Source organism: Saimiri boliviensis, chromosome 7 (genome assembly GCF_048565385.1).
Source record: "Saimiri boliviensis isolate mSaiBol1 chromosome 7, mSaiBol1.pri, whole genome shotgun sequence".
Taxonomy (NCBI): domain Eukaryota; kingdom Metazoa; phylum Chordata; class Mammalia; order Primates; family Cebidae; genus Saimiri; species Saimiri boliviensis.
Window position 1 is genome coordinate 112,780,835 of NC_133455.1, and position 14,079 is coordinate 112,794,913.

The 14,079-nt window shown below is 35.0% G+C and overlaps 1 long non-coding RNA gene and 1 pseudogene across 1 annotated transcript in view; both read left to right on the forward strand.

Moving 5' to 3' along the window:
* Window positions 1–4,770: 4,770 nt before the first annotated feature.
* Window positions 4,771–6,284, forward strand: LOC141585227 (keratin, type II cytoskeletal 8 pseudogene; annotated as a pseudogene).
* Window positions 6,285–9,342: 3,058 nt separating this feature from the next.
* Window positions 9,343–14,079, forward strand: part of LOC141585188 (uncharacterized) — a 158,369-nt gene continuing 153,632 nt past the window's right edge. Inside the window, exon 1 of the long non-coding RNA XR_012518580.1 lies at window positions 9,343–9,635. This is a non-coding gene — a long non-coding RNA (uncharacterized LOC141585188). The remainder of the gene's footprint in view (window positions 9,636–14,079) is intronic.

A 14,079-nucleotide genomic window follows, 5' to 3' on the forward strand; every position in this document is an offset into this window, starting at 1 on the left:
GTTACACAGAGGGCTTGAATTTGTGAGTTCATCAGTGGCATGTTAAGCCCATGTTAGCCCGTGTAGTAAAATGTACATTTTTTTACATAACAGTACTTCTTTCAAGGGTTTGCAGGATAAATAGACACAGAAACACGGTGCCAATTTTGTGTTATTACCTTTCACATTGCTTCATTCATAACACTAATATATGAACCTCCAAATTTACCCAACATTATTCAAACAAAGTAGAGATCTGAAGTTTTCTTGTTTTTAAAGTATACAGCCACGAATACTTTGAACTGCATGATATAAATTAGCTACAAAAACAATTTTTTGAAAAAGAATTGCTGCTACTGACAAATCTAACTTCAAGAAAATTTTGTTGACAATGGGAAACCACAATGGATGCTTCAATCCTAAATAAGATAATTGTACTATCCTTAATCTTGACAGAGCATTACTTTTTTAAAAAATTATAGATTAATGCTTATAATTACCTTGATTTTTTGCATTATAAATCAGGAAACATTTATATTTTAAGGGTATATGACAAAAATTACCTAAAATTAGATGCTTATAAATAAAATATAATTCTAAGTCAATTTGAGACAAATTTAAAGAATAGTATGAACTTGGTATCTAGTCTTGAGAAATATTCCTTTATTCTCTTTGTTTTTTCATCTTGAGCATTAATATAGAATTTTGGAGGGAAATCACAAGAAAACTGAAGACATCTGTCCACCGAGAAAAGCATAAAAGCTATAAACTAAAGATAGATATATTTTCAACTAACTGCAGTCTTCAACTAAGCAGCTGTTATTTTAAAAAGCAGAAGTAGAGACACAGAGAACTAGGATCTCAAATAGAATTGAGATCTAAAATTATGCATAAGGAATTAACATATTTGAATCCTAAAGAAAAAGAAAAAAATATATTAAAGGTCATCATGACTAGAACTTTTAATTGTCAAAAAGCTTGTATGCACACATCTTATCAGATGATTTCCATTTGTGAGTGATCGTTGATTCTTAATTCTTATTTCATTATAACAAAAGAGAAAACCACCACATTTCAGCAAATCAAAAGATAGCCTCAAATACCTCCTTCACCTCCGTCCTTCAATTCTTGCTTAAAGGAATTGTATATCCAAAAGCACATATACGCACTCTCATATAAGAACCACTAAATGCCGTGCAGTATCATTTATGAGGAAAACATTACCACTCATGTACATAGAGTTGCAAATAGTCTTACTTATATTTTTGTCATTTTACAAACATTTCTGGTATTAGCATCAAAAAAAAAAAAACAAAGGAATAAAATAACAGTTTCTAGATAAAACAAGAGTAGACTTAGAATATCTATGATTTAACATATTAAATTTTCCCTCCCTCTCTCCCTCCTCTCCTCCCTCCCTCCCTTCTTTCCATTTCCCTCCTTCCCCCCTTCCCTCCTTCCCTCCTTCCCTCCCTCCCCCTCTTTCTCTCTCTCCCTTTCCTTCTTTCATCCTTCTTGCAAATACTCTTATCACCTATCTACACATGTATTCTCACCTGGAAAGAACCAAGCTTTACCTTTATAGGACAACAGCTAAAATAGTTTGCAGGTAATTAATTAAAGTTCCTGGGAAAATTTTCATGTTGAAATACTTCAACTTTGTGTGCAGACATTCCAGTCACTGCCTTGGGTACTCTTATTTACTCATTCTGAACTTAGATTGCTTAATCTATGTAATGGGAATAAAATAACAATACCTTGAGATGACGGTTGTGAATCATACTTTTTTTGGTAGATATTAGTATAAGATTAATAATTCCATTTTAATATATTATCCAAAGTTGCAACAAAAATTACAATTAGAATGCAGTCTCCAGGTGTAAATGTGGCAATCAACTCTGAAGGATTGTGTTCAAAAAGAAAATCCATGTATGTCAGTTATGTATGCATATTAAGATAACAGAGATGATACATAAAATGTATCTAATGCAAGCCAAGAAAACTTTTAATTTTTATTTCAGCACAAATAAAATCCCTATTGTAAACAAGAGTTATCTTCTATAGCCAGTAAACAAGAAAGGTTGACATATTTTTTAATCTAATAAATAAATAAAATATCTAATGCAATGTTAAGCATATATTAATTAGCCAATATTGTTTGTAAACTTGAACTTAAAACTCTTGATAGAATCATTTGTTCTAACATCTTACCCTCTCAAGGAATTCCTACTACAACCTCAGTGCATTTAAGTACCTGTATATAATGGGAAGCTGTTTTTTGTTTTGGTTTTTTTTTTTTTTTTGGCAGAGGCTGTTGCATTATTAGACAATTCTAATTGCTGATAAATTCCATTTTAAGTTGAATTCAAACATATGCCTCAACAATTTACACTCTTGAGATCTATTAATTCCCTGTGGAGAAACAGACAACAGGTTTACTTTATTTTCTATACAATAGTAGTCCTTTAAGTATTTGAAGACAACATCCATATCTCCCTCTAGATATTCCATAATGATTTTAAAAAAATATTTTAAAATACATTGCTTTTTTATCTTTTAGTGTGTAGTCAATTTCAGTTTTGGTTGTGAACAGATAGATGTTGCTACAGTGATTTGTTTTGCTGTTAAGGGAAAAAAGAAGTAAGGAAAATAATAATGTAAAGTGTGAAAAAAGTGCTGGTGTCCTCATTAAAATGTGATTAAATGTTTAAACTTCCAGTACATTAACCCTGACATTTTGTCTTTTAAACAGTGTCAGGTAATGAAGGTCAACACAAGCAAGCATTCTGTTTCTGGCCCTTAGTTAGAAGCACACTGTACTTGGACTTCACAGCAGGGAACTGTCAGGCACTGTTCTCCTCTGTGCTGCTTCTCTCTAAGTACTAGCTTGCAGCTGGCTCCAGCATATGGTAGTGTATGGAGATATTTTCTGAGGTCCACTGCTTCAATCACTATTTAATGATTAATTACTGCAGTCTGATGTCAGGGTGAGACATTCAATGCTTCAGGTAAAAATCTTAACTTTAGAAAATGACAGCAGGCAGGGTTTTGAAAGCTGAGTTAACTTTATATTTCTTCTGATGAATTTACCCGATTTTTCTATTCACTTGCAAAAAGTGAGGTGAAAATAGACAAAATTGTCAAGTAGCCAACGCCAACCAACAATGACAGGGGTGGTATTCAGCAGAATAGTCTATGATTGTCACTCACAATGAGAACAGTGCAGACAGATACACAATAACTAACTCTCTACTGGAAACCAAGCAAACAACTTTCAATTGACATTCCAGGATATAATGGCTCTGAGCTGTGAAAAAGAGTCTTCTGACAATGTTCCTTGTAAGCAAATAAGGGGAGATACGTTTTCTACCAATGTATGTTTTTGAACTCCCTGTAACCTGAAAAATGAGGGGATAATATTATTTATTATGTATAATATTTAGCAGTAAAAGAAATAATCTGGTAAAAAATACTATCCTGATATTAAAGTAGTATAATTGACTACTTTTATTTCTCGGTAATTGCCTGTAACTTTGAACAATTTATATTGAAAGAAATTTTAGTTTAAAAAGAATGCAGCAATATGACAGCTAAAACTGACATGTATCATGCAAGATGAAAAAGTAACTTTGGATTCTGACAAATTTAGATAATAATTTAAAATAAACTAGTAATCATTAAAATGTTCACTAATTCAATTAATCATTTTTGTTTATAATTTTTAGTGATTTCTAGTTTTCTATGAAACCAGTAACAGCTTTCTGTTCTCATTCTCTGTGTTTTTCTTTAATATAGTTGCCTTGAAACAAGCTCAAAATACTTTTACACAATGAGAAATATTTTTTAAAATTGCCAAATAACTATTATTCAGTGATGTTGGTCATTATCCTTTGCATGTGGCCTGGTAATAGATAAAGAGATAATAAAAATGTTTTAAGCGTACAAAGCAATTTATGCAGATAGGATTACCATTATCTATTTGTTAATAGATTTCAGAAGATCACCAATCTGTAAATAGGCATTTATGACTTATTTAGAACTCAGAATATGTTTTTATTGAATAATGTAATAAGCATTTGTTACATTTCTAAGCTAGATTGCCCAAATATCTTTTAACAAAACTCAGCAAGTTTACATTTGCTATAAAGAGTAGAGTAATAAATGTCACTGAGAGACAATATATGGTATTGCAACTATAAGTTTACTAATATTTATTTTTAATGTTGTCTAGGTTCCAGTTTTGGATTTGGAATTATTTGTATGCCACTCAATAGTCTCAGAAATAAATAAGGATTTTCTTTTCACTTTCTTCTCTGTCTTTCAGGTCTGATGCTTATGGCAGTAAGAGGGTCTTAATGCCTATAGTTTTAAATACGTAAGCATTCTGTGTAACTCATGAGGTTGCCTCCAACGGACAGCTCTTCTAGAGCAAATAATACCAAAATCTCAATTCACTAGACACACAGAATTGCTTTTAAAGGAAATAAGGAAGAATTATATGTAAATATGACTTTGTTTTTCCTTGTTATGGGAAGACATAGATAATTTATTAAAAATTAGATACGGACCACAAAAAGCAGTAGAAATATGGCCCATTTTGATAACATTGGTATCCTCAACATTGAAATATTTTTAAAAATTTGTTAAAAATTATAAAAGACAATTCACTTTGTTTCTGGTATCTGTGTTCAAAAGTTTTAAATATTTTTAACTTCATCAGGAGGCAGCTTCTCTGCCCCTTCTGGAATCTCCACCTGGGTCAGCCCACCTGCCTTCACTTCTGCCTCCAACATGGCCATCAGGGTGACCCAGAAGTTCTACAAGGTGTCCACCTCTGGCTCCCAGGACTTCAGAAGCTGCTTCTACAAGCGTGGGCCTGGTGTCCCCATCAACTCCTCCAGGTTCTCTCCAGTGGGCAGCAGCAGCTTCCAGAGTGGCCTGGGCCAAAGCTATGGTGGAGCCAGCATCATGGGAGTCATCGACACCATCATGGTCAACCAGAGCCTGCTGAGCCTCCTTAACCGGGAGGTGGACCCCAGCATCCTGTGCACACCCAGGAGAAGGAGCAGATCAAGTCACTGAACAACAAGTTTGCCTCTTCATCGACATGCTACCATTCCTGAAGCAGCCGGTCAAGATGCTGGAGACCCAATAGAGCCTCCTGCAGCAGCAAAAGACAGCTGGGAGCTACATGGACAGCATGTTTGGGAGTTACATCAACATCCTTAGGCAGCAGCTGGAGAATATGGGCCAGGAGAAGCTGAAGCTGTAGGTGGAGCTTGGCAACATGCAGGTGCTGGTGGAGGACGAGGACTTCAAGAACAAGTATGAGGATGAGATCAATAAGCATACAGAGATGGAGAATGAATTTGTCCTCATCAAGAAGGTTGTGGATGAAGCTTACATGAACAAGGTAGAGCTGCAGTCTCGCCTGGAAGGGCTGCCTGATGAGATCAACTTCTTCAGGCAGCTGTATGAAGAGGAGATCCAGGAGCTGCAGTCCAGATCTCAGACATGTCTGTGGTGCTGCCCATGGACAACAGCTGCTCCCTGGACAGGGAAAGCATCATTGCTTAGGTCAAGGCATAGTACAAGGCAATTGCCAACCGCAGCTGGGCTGAGGCAAAGAGCATGCACCAGATCAAGTACGAGGAACAGCGGACGCTGTCTGTGAAGCACAGGGATGACCTGTGGCTACAAAGACTGAGATCTCCAAAATGAACCAGAACATCAGCTGGCTCCAGGCTGTGACTGACGGCCTCAAAGGCCAGAGGGCTTCCCCGGAGGCTGCCATCGCAGATGCTGAGCAGTGTGCTGAGATGGACATTAAGGATGCCAATGCCAAGCTGTCCAAGCTGGAGGCTTGTCTTGCAGTGAGCCAAACAGAACATGGTGCAGCGGCTATGTGAGTACCAGGAGCTGATAAACATTAGGCTGACTCTAGACATCGAACTTCCCACTTATAGGAAGCAGCTGGAGGGCATAGAGAGCCAATTGGAGTCTGGGACGCAGATCACGAGTGTCCACAGGAAGACCACCAGTGTGATACAGGTGGACTGAGCTTGGGCTATGGGGGCCTCACAAGCCCTGGCCTCAACTACGGCCTGGGCTCCAGCTTTGGTTCTGGCACGGGCTCCAACTCCTTCAGCTGCACCTGCTCCACCAGGGCCATGGTTGTGAAGATGGAGATCTGTGATGGGAAGCTGGTGTCCGAGTCCTCTGATGTACTGCCCAAGTGGACAGCTGCAGTCTTCCCCTCCTGCAGCTTCCCCAGAGCCCGCCAGGGAGGTAGTTGTGCAGGGTAGTACAGGGAACAGGGGACCCACCTGAGGCTCAGCACTAGCCCTCAGCCCACCTGCGGCTCAGCGCTAGCCCTCAGCCCACCTGCGGGGGAGTTTACTGCCTGTGAAGCTCCCTGCCCATGACTCCAGCTACAAAACAATTCAGTTGTTTTTTTGAGGGGTAGAAAATAAAACCTCAGCCAGCTCTGCAAAACATACATATTTTTAACTTCATTGTAGATCACTATTCCTCATTCTGACAATTAGTGAGTTCCAAGGGAGGTGGCAGAGACAGATCTCGAAACTTCAAATAGTTGGCAGAATACAGCTTATATGAATTAGATGACTTAACATATTTGACTCCTATACAGTCCTGAAGTTACCCCCTGATACGGTTTTGCTCTGTGCCCCACCCAAATCTCATCTCAAATTACAATCCTCACGTGTGGCAAGACAGACCTGGTGGGAGGTGACTGGATCCTAGGGTGGTTCCTCCATGCTGGTACTGTGACAGTTAGAAGTTCTCATGAGATCTGGTTGTTTGATAAGTGTCTGGCATTTCCCCTGCTCTCTCCCTTTCCCCTGCCACCATGTAAGATGTGCTTGCTTCCCATTTGCCTTCTGCAATGATTGTAAATTTCCTGAGGCCTCCTAGCCATGCTTCCTGTGAAGACTGAAGAACTGAAAGTCAATTAAACCTCTTTCCTTTATAATTAGCCAATCTCAGGTAGTGGTCTTTATAGCAGTGTGAAAACAAACTAACATACCTACAGTGTTGCCACAGTTTAGCTCTGAAATTCTGTTAGGTGGAACAGCCACAAGACACATTTTGGGCTTGTGTTAGGTGCACAAGTTAAAAAAAAAAAAAAAGGATAGGCAATTGGTGAAGAAGATTATTTGGGGCATGTCTATTTTATAGGAGCCTTAGGAGAGTCATGGCATAAAGTTGAGAATTAATGATATCTATTAATCTTAATTCATGCTGAAATAGCCATGCAATCAGAAAATAGGCAAGTGCAGTACCTAACTACAAATATAAAAAGGTACCAAACTCAATTGGCCTACTCTAAACCTCGAAATAGGAGCATTCCAATTTCATTTGGTTGATCTGGCATATTTATGTCCCCAATTTAATGAAGCCTGAAGAGTCAAACTAGTAGTGTTATGATGAGTTAACACCACAGCTTTGATTGCTCACCATCCAAATAGCAAAATTTTCTAATATCATTTTATGGGACTTAAAAGACATTAAACTAAATATGATTGTTGCTCTATAAAATGGTAGAATAGTTTTTCACATACTGTATATATGCAAATACAATATCCCATCTCAACCTCCAGTGCCCATAGTAAGTTACCCTTACAGCTTAGATTGAATAATTATTATTGGTTTATACGCTTCTAAATCATCCCTTTTTGTGTAACTAAGACAGAGCTAAGCTTTCAACAACAACAACAAAAAAATAGAACCATGCCTTATACAGAAAGACATCTTGTTTAAAAGCTTTGCCTCGTTATGCAAGATATCCTTTCCCATTTGAAATAAATTCATAATATATACAGAAGACAATGCATGTAACCTGAAAATTACAAGAGAACATTCTGAATGTTAAATGTTTTATATACCTCCCATTCCTTCAGAGAGATGTGGGCTGGGGTTGCGGGATTCAGAAGAAAAGAGAATTATAATCTAAAAATACAAACTTCTGTGACTATATGCTGTAGAGACATTCAATTTCTAGCTTTTAAGAGAAGCAGTAAATGTATAAATCATTATTTCATCATCCACTCAGGAATCCTCAGATTACAGAGCCCTCTTGGCATTCTGAATGTCAGTATAGACACTACAGAATTGCAGGAACCTTTTGTGAGGTTCATTTGTTTCCCAAATGAAAATATATAGCCATATGCATTTTTTGTTTTCCTCCAAATTGGTTGGTGTAAACAGTATTGTGTAAAGCAAGTTTAGAAAATAGTCACAAGGTACGGGCTGAATACCTAGCTGTAGGATATGCCTTCTGTTGTAAGAAATACATTCCTCTTCCCCGACTCCTTGTGATATGCTCAGTAAACTTTCCTTTATGGCATTCTCCACTTTTTTTCACTGATATGATGACAACCATGACAATCATATTTTATAGAGGTATGTTCTTTAATGCACTGATGTGTAAAATAGGTTTACTGTACTTAAAGCTGCTCTTTACTGGCAAGACTATGTCACAATTACTTGACTATAATGATCGACAAAACTCAAAATAGCCTCACTTTGGATAAGCATCACAAGTTAGAATACATGTCTAAACTATCCAACTTTGTCAAACTCCTTTTCCTTTGTCTTTCAAGTAAAGATTCTCTGAAAAAAAAAAATCCATTATTATTGATGGGATCTGGATTTTGATTTTTTTTCCCCCGGACTTTCTCACTATTTCTTGACTCTGAATCTTAGAGGGGAATATTTAGTTTGGATGTAAGTAAAATAAAAAATCATAACTTTCTGTTTTCAGAGTCTTAAAGTAATAATCTTTCCATATTTGAATTGTATTGGATTGTATTTCATACTTTCAGAAGTTAAATATACAAATAAGTTATATTTTCTATAGAAAGTGAATATATAAATCATTGCACCAAAATGAAAATAACTAGTCATCTAGTCATTCAAAAATATAGTGAGAGAACCCATGGAAATAGGCATCAAAATTGATAGGGGCCAAGACAAAATAGGGTGAAATTTCAAAATAAACAGAAAAAAATACATATATCAATTTTTACAGGACATTTCAGAACTCTTGAAAACATTGACAATGTTAAAGACTAAAAAACGAGTCATAACAGAGAAAAGAAAATATGTTTGTGAGGAAGACATCTTTTAAGAAAAGCTGTTTGTGAGAAACCTTTAGCCAGGCATATAAGATGTGTTGCTTCCAGGAAGTTTTCTATCCTACGCTTTGGGCACGTAGACCAGGGTCTGACTTATGCCTGAGAAATCTAGAAATAAAAGATTAACTATCATAGTGGTAGGGTCAGGAAACTTCTGTTTCATTAGCATAGGACTGCACTCTGAATTTGTTGGAATGAGGAATGCGTGTGTTTTCATGCACTAGATGTGGGCCGTAGGAGGGAAAGTGTCGGCTTGGAGTTATTTAGAGTTCTATCTACAAGGGCTATTTAGAGGATTTAAATGCCTAGAAGAAAGAACCTGGGAGAAAAATTCTAGGAAATCAGAAAGTAGTTCTTAGCTCTTCTGTATAAGGGCTATCCAGGAGAGAGGAGTACAGAATCACAGGAGATTCTATGAAAGAACCCCGGGGACGGAAGAGACAGACTAGAACTTTTTGCCAGTTTCAGAGAATACCAGTAAACTCACAGGGGAACCATGTAAGTAGAGATTTTCCTTTGCCCTTATCATTTCTTCATATTTTCTTGCTCTGACTTTTCAGATGTTCTAAGCTGACTAGCACAGTAGTGCATGGGGATGGAATAGGGTTGTAAGAAAGAAGCTCAAAGCCGAGAACTGGAGAAGACAGAAATATTTCACTACTGCCAATTTAAAACTGAAGCAGTCAGGCCCTCGCTAGTTAGAGAGGGAAAATATTTAATGCAAAATCAAACAAATGCTTAATTAAAGGAGCTTCAACCATGGTATATGCCCCTTAGTACCATTTTAAGATGATGCTTTGAGAATGAAAGTTAGAACATTTGTTATTTCAATTTGCCAATGAATTACTATTTTCATATATTTTTGGCCAGCACAAATATGTACTCTGGTTTTATTCTGTAATTCTTAATGTTTAGCAAATTTTAACCAAACTGGGGAAAGAAAGCACTAAACAGGACATTCTTTTTTTTTTCTGTAAATACCTTTATTTTTGCCTGCATTATCAAGAACATATTTGCTGGCTGTAGAATTATAGGTTGGGAAGCTTCCCCCACCCCCAGCCCAGTATTTTCCAGATGTAATTTTAGTACTTTTTGGCTTTGATTGTTTCTTTGGGAAGCCTGCTATCATTATTGTTGCTAAGATAGAGGAAATATACTGCTTTTTTTCCAGGCTACTTTCAAAATATTCTCATTTTTGTTTGTTTGTTTTGCTTTGTTGTTTTGTTTTTGTGTTTTTGAGCACCTGGCTTTTTTTTTAATTTTATTTTTTATTTGACAAATAAAAATGTATAAAATTATGGTGTACAACATAATGTTTAAAAACACATGTACGTTGAGGAGTGACTAAATCAAACTAACATATGTATTATCTCATGTATATTTTGTGGAGAAAACAGTTAAAATCTACTCTTTCAGCAATTTTCAAGTATAATACAAAACATTGTTATTAACTATAGTTACTATGTTGTACAATAAATATCTTGAACTTATTCTTTCTGCTTAACTGAAATTTTGTATCCTTTGACTGTCATCCCAATATCCCTCAACCCCAGCTTCTGCTATTGTGAATAATGCTGAAATAAACATGACAGTGCAGGTATCTATTCAACATACAAATTTTATCACCTTTGGATGTATATCCAGTAGTGGGATTACTGAATCTTTCATTAGTTCTAGTTTTAAGTTTTTGTGGACCCTCCACACTGTTTTCCGTGATGACTGTTCTAATTTCAACTCACCACAACAGTGTGCAAGGATTCCTGCTTCTTCACGTCCTAGCCAACACTTGGTATATTTTTTTCATTTTGATAATAGTAAGGTGTAAATTGATCTCTCAGGTGTGAGAGGATAGCTCTGTAATTTTAATTTGCATTTTCCTGATGATTAGTAATGTTGAGCATCTTTTCCTATATCTGTTGGCCGTTTGTGTGTGTTCTTTAAAAAAATGCATATTCGGATTCTTTGCCCTTTTTAAAATCTGTTTATTTATTTTCCTGCTACTGAATTATTTATTATACATTTTGGATATTAACCCCTTAACAGATGTGTGGTTTGCAAATATTGTCTTCCAATCCATGAATTGCTTCTTCCTTCTGTTTATTCTGTTGATTTTTTTCTTTTCTTTTTCTTCTTTTTTTTTTTTTTTTTTTTTTTTCTGTGACAACAAAAAAGGAAGTTTAATGTAATCCCATTGGTCCATCTTTGTTTTTATTACCTGTGTTTTTAGGGTCATATTTGAAAAATTATTGCCCAGACCTGTATCACGGAGGTTTTCCTTTATGTATTCTCCTAGCAATTTCACAGATGCAAATGTTATGCTTAATCTTTAATCAATTTTTAGCTGATTTTTCTATATGATGTAAAATAAGGGCCCAATTTATTCTTCTGCATGTGAATATCCGGGTTTCCCAATATCAAGTATTAAAATGATTACATATCCTTTTCTCATTGAATGTTCTTATTATCTTTCTTGAAAAACCAAGTGATCATAACTGCTTGGATTTTATTTTTCTGGGCTTGTTATCCTGTTTCTTTGATCTATGTGTCTGTTTTTGTGGCAGCATCATGCTGTTTGGGTTACTACAGATTTGTAATGTATTTTGAAGTCAGGTAGTATATGCCTCCAGCTTTGCTCTTTTTTCTCAAGATTGCTCTGGCTATTTGGATGCGTTAGTGGTTCTATATAAATTTTAGGATTGTTTCTTCTATTTCTGAGAAGATTTTCATTGCTTTTTTGTGAGGATTGCATTAAATCTGTAAATCATTACAGGTTGTATACCCATTTTGACAATATTTGTTCTTTAAATTTATGAACATGGGATACATATTTCAATTTATTTGTGTCTTCTTCAATTTTTTCAATGTTTTATGTTTTAAGTGTGCAGATCTTTTACTTCCTTGGCTAAATTTATTCCTACATATTTTCCTGATTTTTTCAGGATTTTGAAATGTAGGATCTTCAAATTTTATTGATTTTGCAGGATTTGAAACCCTGCAAAATATCAAAATACTTAGGATTAATTTGTAAATCCTACAAAATCAATAATTAGAAATAATTACTAGGATTTTCTTGACTTCTTTTTTCAGATAGTCTACTTCTTAGTCTTCAGAAACCCTAAGGATTTTTGTACATTGATTTTGTATCCCACAATGCTATTGAATCATTTATCAGTTTTAACAACTTTTGGTGTATTCTTTAGGGTATTTTATATATAAGATTATGCCATGCACAAACAGAGACAATTTAACTTCTTTTCTTCCAATTTGAATACTTCTTATTTCTTTCTGACATATTATTATGGTGAGTAGAGATAGTGGATATCCTTTTCTTGTTCCTGATGTAAGAGAAAAAGCTGTTCACTTTTTATCATCGTATACACTATTAGCTGTGGGCTTGCCATATATGGCCTTTATTGTGTTGAGATACATTTCTTGTACACCTAATTTGTTGAGATTTTTTTAAATCACAAAAGGATGTGCAATTTTGGTTTTTCTTCAGCATTTATTGAGATGATCATATGGTTTTTGTCTTTCATTCTGTTGATGTGATTCATCACGTTTATTGACCTCTGTATGTTGGACCATCAGTGCAATTTTATTTAATGTGCCTTTGTATGATTTTCTTTAGCTTAATAGAGTTTCTTGAATCAGTGCTTGACACATTTCATCTGTTTTGTACAATTTTGACCCTTACCTCTTTAAATTTTGTCTCCATTTATTTCAACGGTCCTTCTGAGATATAAATTACATGTAATTATAGATTGTTTCATAATTTATGTTATGTTTTTTGTTGTATTGTACTATACATTTTCTTGTTCCCTCATGCTTCAATTGGTACATTATAAATTAATCAATAACTCTCTATTATCTCTAATAGCTATTAAAAAATCCATTGAGTTCTTAATCTCAGTTTTTTAAACATAATTTCCATCTCTTCTTATGTTTTTATTTATCTGCCAGAAACTACATTAACTAGAGCATAGCATTCTTGATTTTAAATATATATTTAATTATTTTAATCTTTTGATTTATTAAGTTTAACAGATATAAAATCTCTGGTTGTTGACTCCTATTGATAGCTACCAAGCTCTAATGAAGAAAATCCCTCATCTCAGGTAATGACACCTCTAAGATAAATGTTGCATACTGTCACTCTTCTTGATGTTAGAGAATGTTGCTGTGACAGTCTTACATAATCACACAGATGGTTACAGCCTCTTGTGTGTAGTAGTCACAGCAAAGGTTGTGTTTTTTTAATGCCTGATCCACATGATATTGCGGACACAATTAGTGTAATTTGTTTTTGGCATAGTTCTTTTAAAATTTTATCCCCTGTTAAATGGGATAATATTCTTGCCTGAATAATATCTAATTTATAAATAAAGGATAAACTACTGAAAAATAAGAGCTCCAACATGAGGCATTAGTTACAACTATAATTTGGAAATGTTTGGATAATTGTTATTTCTCCATCTCTAATAATTTTAAGTTATAATTTTCCTTAACTTCATCATTTGACTCAGATTAACATAAGCCCTGAGACTGTGCAGTGATTGGACACATACCTTATAATTTTTTAAATAGTGGAAAGAGTTTTTTATATATTAAAATTAAAAATGTAAAGTGATTAAAAGTTCTAATAGAAACTTAGGTGTGGGTGAGGTAAAAGTTAAACTGAGAAAGACTGTAATCTGTCATTGACCATAACGTCTCCCATTAAGTGTAGAAATATAAAGAACAACAATAAACATAGCATTTATCCATTTGCAAGTACATGATAATATAGTTATTTCAGTCATTAGTTTTGCTCCTAATATGTGTTAGGCATCATTATAATCTCTTCACAGTTCTGTGAAATGAAAAAATGAGTGCTCAGAGACATTAGGTGTTTTTTTTTTTTTTTTCCAGCTTAAACATTTGATAAAGAAAAATCAGTTCACTA